Source organism: Balaenoptera acutorostrata, chromosome 4 (assembly GCF_949987535.1).
Source record: "Balaenoptera acutorostrata chromosome 4, mBalAcu1.1, whole genome shotgun sequence".
NCBI classification, from domain to species: Eukaryota; Metazoa; Chordata; class Mammalia; order Artiodactyla; family Balaenopteridae; genus Balaenoptera; species Balaenoptera acutorostrata.
In genome coordinates, this window is record NC_080067.1 from 73,621,043 (window position 1) to 73,627,886 (window position 6,844).

General features: G+C 33.3%; 1 pseudogene; it reads right to left on the reverse strand.

The window, feature by feature from the left end:
- Positions 1-2,608: 2,608 nt before the first annotated feature.
- Positions 2,609-6,066, reverse strand: LOC103004583 (probable E3 ubiquitin-protein ligase HECTD2; annotated as a pseudogene).
- Between the last annotated feature and the right edge of the window lie 778 nt (positions 6,067-6,844).

Sequence of the window (6,844 nt, forward strand, 5' to 3'; positions counted from 1 at the left end):
AGACCATTTGTAAGAATAAATTGTATTAGATAAATGTAAGCCATTCCCTCATTCAAGCCAAGAAGCAATAATACTTTCAATTCTACCAAATACAGGGAGAAAAAAAATGAAGTAAATCCTGATCTGAGTAAGGAGATGTCGTCCTAAAAAGCTCAGTTTCAGATTTTATTTAATGCCATTGACATATCCTTGGACGTACTTTATTTCAAAATCTAGATTCCCTAATCATTGTGAGTTTTAAAGATCAGAAGAAGACGTGACTCTAAACATTTAAAAATAAACAGCTTTAGCATCTGTGGAATAAAAGCACATGAAGATGACTTCAAGATTTGCTATCTGAAGCTGGGAATAAAACCAAGAACCTTCTCAGTGCTCACAACTCTCTCCCATTTCTGTAAATCATACTATTGTTAAATTAAAAAGCTGAAGAAATAAGTGTACAAATCTATGCATTGAAAATATTATATAACAGTTTTTAAAATGCTGTAAATTGGAAATCAGTCAAAATCTATAGGCTTCGTAATCTCAAATGACATTTAACACTTTCTACCCAGCAAAAGGTTAATTAAAAGTAATTTTTAGACCATACCAATGTGAAATGGGAGAAGAAATTTTATGACATGAAGAGAGTTAAATTGTGAAAATTTATGCCTGTAAATACTGATAAAATGTCAATCTCTGTATATATGGACAGTGTATAAATTGGCTAAGATCAAGTATGTCTTTGACACATTTTTTTTACAGAATTGCATTAAACCTATAGAACAATTTAAAGAGAATTGACATCTTTATAATGTCCAGTGTTACAATCCATGAACATGAATTGTAAATCATGAATCCATTAGGGTCTTCTTTGATTTCTTTCATCAACATTTTGTGATTTTTAGGATAAAAGTCCTTTACATGTATTATTACAGTTATACCTGACTATTTTATTTTGGGGGGACAATTGTAATTTTTTTTTTTTAAATTTTGATTTCTACATGTTTCTTTTGATTTTTTTTTTTTTTTAATTGGGAGATAGTTGTTTTACAATGTTGCATTAGTTTCTACTGTACAATGAAGTGGAGCCCCTGTGCTATACAGTGGGTTCTCATTAGTTATCTATTTTATACATATTAGTGTGTATTTGTCAATCTCAATCTTCCAATTCATCCCATACCCCTTTTCCCCCTTGGTGCCCATATGTTTGTTCTCTACGTCTGTGTCTCTATTTCTGCCTTTCAAACAGGTTCATCTGTACCATTTTTCTAGATTCCACATATATGCATTAATATATGATATTTGTTTTTCTCTTTCTGACTTACTTCACTCTGTATGACAGTCTCTATGTCCATCCATGTCTCTATAAATGACCCCATTTCATTCCTTTTTATGGCTGAGTAATTTTCCATTGTATATATGTACCACATCTTCTTTATCCATTCATCTGTCAATGGGCATTTAGGTTGTTTCCATGACCTGGCTATTGTAAATAGTGCCACAATGAACACTGGGGTGTACCACATCTTCTTTATCCATTCATCTGTCAATGGGCATTTAGGTTGTTTCCATGACCTAGCTATTGTAAATAGTGCCACAATGAACATTAGGGTGCATGTGTCTTTTTGAGTTATGGTTTTCTCTGGGTATATACCCAGTAGTGGGATTGCTTCTTAGTATATACAGATATAATTGATTTTTATGTGTCACTCATGAATCTTGCAACTGTGTTGAAATCTCTTAATAGTTCTAAGAATTTTTTTGTATATTCCTTGAGATTTCTGATGTAAACAATCATATCATATGGAAATAGGGCCAATTTATTTCTTTAATTTTTTTCTCACCCTATTGCACTGACTAGAACTTCTAGTTTAATAAGAGTAGTGAGTACAGACATCCTCACCTTATCCCAATTTTAGAGGGAAAATATTCAGTTTTTCACTCTTTTTTTTTTACACCCTTGTACAATCATCTTTATTGATTTGTAAAAGCTGTATACACATCTAAAACCCTGAATTTACTTTGTAAAAATAAATATTTAGCAATAAATGTCACTATCAAAATCCCATTATTCTCAGGCTATTATGTAGTTACTTACGTGCTTTTCAGCAACGGTTGAAAAGAATCTTAGAGGACGAAAGCCAGTATATCAAAAAACCCTGTAAATTGCATTTGCAATTATACTGTTGTTTAACTGCTATATGAAAATATGGCTACATGCCTTACATTAATGATAATGTAGCTATCTGTGTTGCTATGGTGTGCTAACAGCACACAAGCTGCCACCGGTCTCCACTCTGTCATCAGTGTATGCTTTACTGCACGATACTTTCCCAGTGGAACACCTGTGACAAACTACTTATGGAGAATGATAAAGTGCTATAAAAAAGAGGGACTAGACCCACACCTGTCTCTGCCATCTGGTCTTTTTCTCACTCAAGTAGTGTTGTATTTTTAGAAAACCATGCCTCTACTGAACATACTTCATATTTGATTTTAAAAAAAGTCAGTATTTTAAAGTTGGTGAGCTTTGTCTAGGTGTTTTGAGACAGAAACATGAAAAGCTTAAAGGCACAATAAGAGGGAAGTGAATGTTACATATAAAATATATTTCAAGTCTTCTAGGTTACTCAAATCCAAAACCTTCTGAATTTGAAATTCCAATAATCAATTTCTGTTTCAGGTCCTTTTTGTTCTTGTAGGGGGGAAGGCAAAGTTGACTGAAGCAGGTGTGGGCCACAGGCAACCAGTTAGTAGAAGTTTCATTCTATGAGATTTTAAAGTTCAAATCAGCCATTCCTCCTACAGGTACTCTGTCACTTCTTGTGGTAAAATGTAGCAACTTCTTTTGAAGATCAAGAGGAAATCCAAGCACAACATCCCAAAAGTATCATATAGTCAAGTCGGTTTTCGCATAGCCATCGTACTGAGTACTTCTCTGCAGGGCATGCTTATCCAGTTCAGGACTTCCACAGACCGGAATTTCAACCTCTTCTGGACGAAGCAGCATTAGGGCATTCGAAGCACACACACTGTGAAATCCATAATAAAATGCAGCAAACTGCTTATACATGGATTTGTTGAGAAGAAAGTCAATATAAAGCTGTACATATTCTTTCCTATTTTGATTGGTAACTGGAATTTTACCACCACCTGGCTTTAAATTATAGGACTTAATTATTCCGAATTCTTCTTGAAACACCTGAAATGTTGAATAGAAATCTTCCTCAACATTGCCTTCATATGACAGGAGTTCACTTAATCCATCTTTGATTTCTTCAGTGATCCATTGGCTGTTTAGTAACATATTGTTCAGCCTCCATGTGGTTGTGTTTTTTCTGCCAACTCAGGCATAATTTGACAGGTCGTCAGTGGTAACACTGCAGATGCCCACTGGCGTATTTTGATCTTTAGGAACGATGGGAGGGCTCAATAATTTCTTGTAGCAGCAGGGGGGGAAACGAATATCCAAAACAATGCTGTTATAAACAGCTAGTCCCATAAGAATTCCAACCAATCGGAATTCAGAATAGTTGTCACATTTAAAGCTGCTAAACCAATGGCAGTATGAATCCTTATAATACGTAAACATGCCATAATCTGGATGAAAAATTTGGTGAATTAGAAGAAGGAACCATTCTTTAGTCAAGCCGCCCATACCCAAACCAGCTTCCCCTACAAAGGTAACTTTCAACTTCTTTTTCAAGTCTGCTCTTTTCCGGGTTAACTCATCAAGAGAATCGCTGACCAGATGTGTCCGCCTTACTTTCATATTTAGAAATAACATATTCATATCAGGTCTCTGTCTTCTAGATACTTTATCCACCAGACTTTGCTTTGAGAATTTCCAAAGCTCTGACAGGTGTGGTATTCTTCCATGAGATCAATATGATCCAATGTAGAATTATAGAAATCAGTATAAGGAATAAGGGGAGGAAGAACCAAATTGTTTGCAGTATTAAGTAAAGCCAACTTTAGATGATGATGGGATCCACCAGGAACACTTTGATATAGGTGGAAATTCTTCAGGCTTTGCAGGAAACAGGCGTAAAGAAATAAACTGCAGCAATCTCTCTACCAATTGTTTGAACCTCTTCTGGGATAATTTTTTAAACCAGTGAACTAGGAAATGATGGTCAGCTTCCACTAACGTAGCTATCTGTCATAGCAAGTGAGCATAGATGACATATGTAGATGTGTTATTAAATTGAGGATTCTGTAAAAGTATAAAATATGCTCTAAGGTAATCTTTTGTTCGTGGACATTTCCATTCTTGTAACAGGCTGTTAATGATTTCCTTTAATACTGTCTTCTGAATGTCTTGAGGCTGCTAGTGTTGGAGGGTCTGCTGCAGAGGCGGGGGGTGGCTCTGTCTCACCGTGAGGACAAGGACACAGGCAGCAGAAGTTCTGGGAAGTACTCCTTAGCATGAGCCCTCCCAGAGTCAGCCATTAGCCCCACCGAAGAACCCAGGTAGCTCACTCTGTTTTTAATTAATTTATTTTTATTGAAGTATATTTGATTTACAATATTGTATTACTTTCAGGTGTCCAACAAAGAGATTCAAAGTGATTCGGTTATATATATATCAGATACATATATATATCTGATCCTGGACTTTTACTTGTTGGGAGTTTTTTAATTACTGATTCAATTTCAGTCCTGGTAATTGGTCTGTTCATACTTTCTATTTCTTTCTGATTCAGTCTCAGGAGATTGTACCTTTCTAAGTATTTGTCCATTTCTTCTAGGTTTCCCATTCTATCAGTGTATAGTTGATCATAATAGTCTCTTATGATTCTCTGTATTTCTGTGGTGCTGGTTGTAGTAACTTTTTTTTCAATTCTGATTTTATTGATTTGGGCCCTCTCCCTTTTTTTTTTTGATGATTCTGGATAAAGGTTTATCAATTTTATTTATCTTTTCAAACAATCAGTTTTGGGGTTCATTGATTTTTTTTTAATCTATCTTTCATTTATTTCTGCTCTGATCTTTATGATTTCTTTCCTTCTACTAATGGGGTTTTGTTTGTTCTTCTTTCTCTACTTGCTTTAGGTGTAAGTTTAGGTTGTTTATTTGAGATTTTTCTTATTCCTAAGGTAAGCTTGTATCACTATAAACTTCCCTCTTAGAACTGGTTTTACTGTGCCCCATAGGTTTTAGATCATCTTGTTTTCATTTTCATTTGTCTCTAGGATTTTTTTTTTAATTTCCTCTTTGATTTCTTCAGTGATCCATTGGCTGTTTAGTAACATATTGTTCAGCCTCCATGTGGTTGTGTTTTTTGCAGTGTTTTTTTTTTTTTTTTAGTTGATTTTTAATCTCATAGCGTTGTGGTCATAAAAGATGCTTGATATGATTTCAATTTTCTTAAATCTACCAAGGTTTGCTTTGTGGCCCAGCATGTGATCTATGTTGGAGGCAGTCTTTCACTCTTGATGCATGGTGATAGCTGGTAATTTTAGTAGATGCTCTTCATCAGGTTGAGGTAATTCCACTTTATTACTAATATGCTTAGAGTTTTTATCATGAATTAATGTTGGATTTTCTAAAATGCTTTATCTTTGTCAATTGATATGTCACTTGATTTTTCTTTTTCAGCTTATAGATATGGTGAATTAAATTGATTGATTTTCAAATGTTGAAGAAGTCTTCCATACCTGTTATAGATTTCACTTGGTAATGATGTATTTTTTTTATACTTTTCTGGATTCAATTTTCTAATATTTTGTTGACCGTTTTTATGTGTAAGCTCATGGAGATACTGGTCTGTAGATATTTTTCCTCTTTCTTTCCTTTTTATTTTGTGCTGTCCTTGTCTGGTTTTGATATCATGTTGATACTAGTCTTATAGAATGTGTTGGAAAATGTTTTACGCACTTTTATATTCTGGAAGAGATTATATAAAATTGTATTCTTTAACTGTTTGGTAGAAATCTTCAGTGAAACATCTGGGTCTGGTTTCTTTTTGGAGAGCTTTTAAATTACAAATTCAATTTCTTTAAAGGTAATAAGATTATTTCGTTTGACTATTTCATCTTTACTGAGCCTTAGTAGTTTGTGGGTTTTGAGGAATTTGTCCATTTCTTCTAAATTGAATTTATGACTGCAGAATTGTTTGTAGTAGTCTCCTCTTATGCTTTTAATGACTACAAGATCTGTAGTGATGTTTCTTGTTTCATTCTTAATATTAGTAATTTATGTCTTTGCTAGTTGCTTTCTTTGTTGGTCTTAGTAGAGCATTATCAATTTTAATTTTTTCCAAAAGAAACAACTTCTTTTTCATTGATTTTCTCTATTGTTTTCCTGTTTTCAATTGTATTGATTTCTACTTGTGTCTTTATTATTTCTTCCTTATTCTTGCTTTGGGTATATTTTGTTATTCTTTTCCTATCTTTTTGTCATTCTTTTTAAATTTTATTTTTACATTATTGATTAGAAGCTTTAGGTGAATCTCACATATTTTAATATGTTGTATTTTCATTTTTATTTAGTTCTATGAATTTTTAATTTACTTTGAGATTTCTTCCTTGACCAAAGGATCATTTAGGCTATTTCCAAGTATAGAAACTTTTTTAGAGACTAAACTCATTTCTAGCTTGATTCTTTTATTTTCATAGAACATACTATAAAAATTACAAGTATCTTACATTTGTTGAGGTTTGTTTTATGACTCAGGATATGGTTTATCTTACTGAATATTCCATAATGCTTTTAAAAAAGTGTATTCTGCTATTGTTGTATCAACCCATATATTTGAGTAACCACTAAATTTAAATGATATGAGGTAAATGTATACATAAGGCCTAGTCTCTATCTTTGAGTATCTAATAAAATGGTCCAAGAAAATCTGTTTATAAAA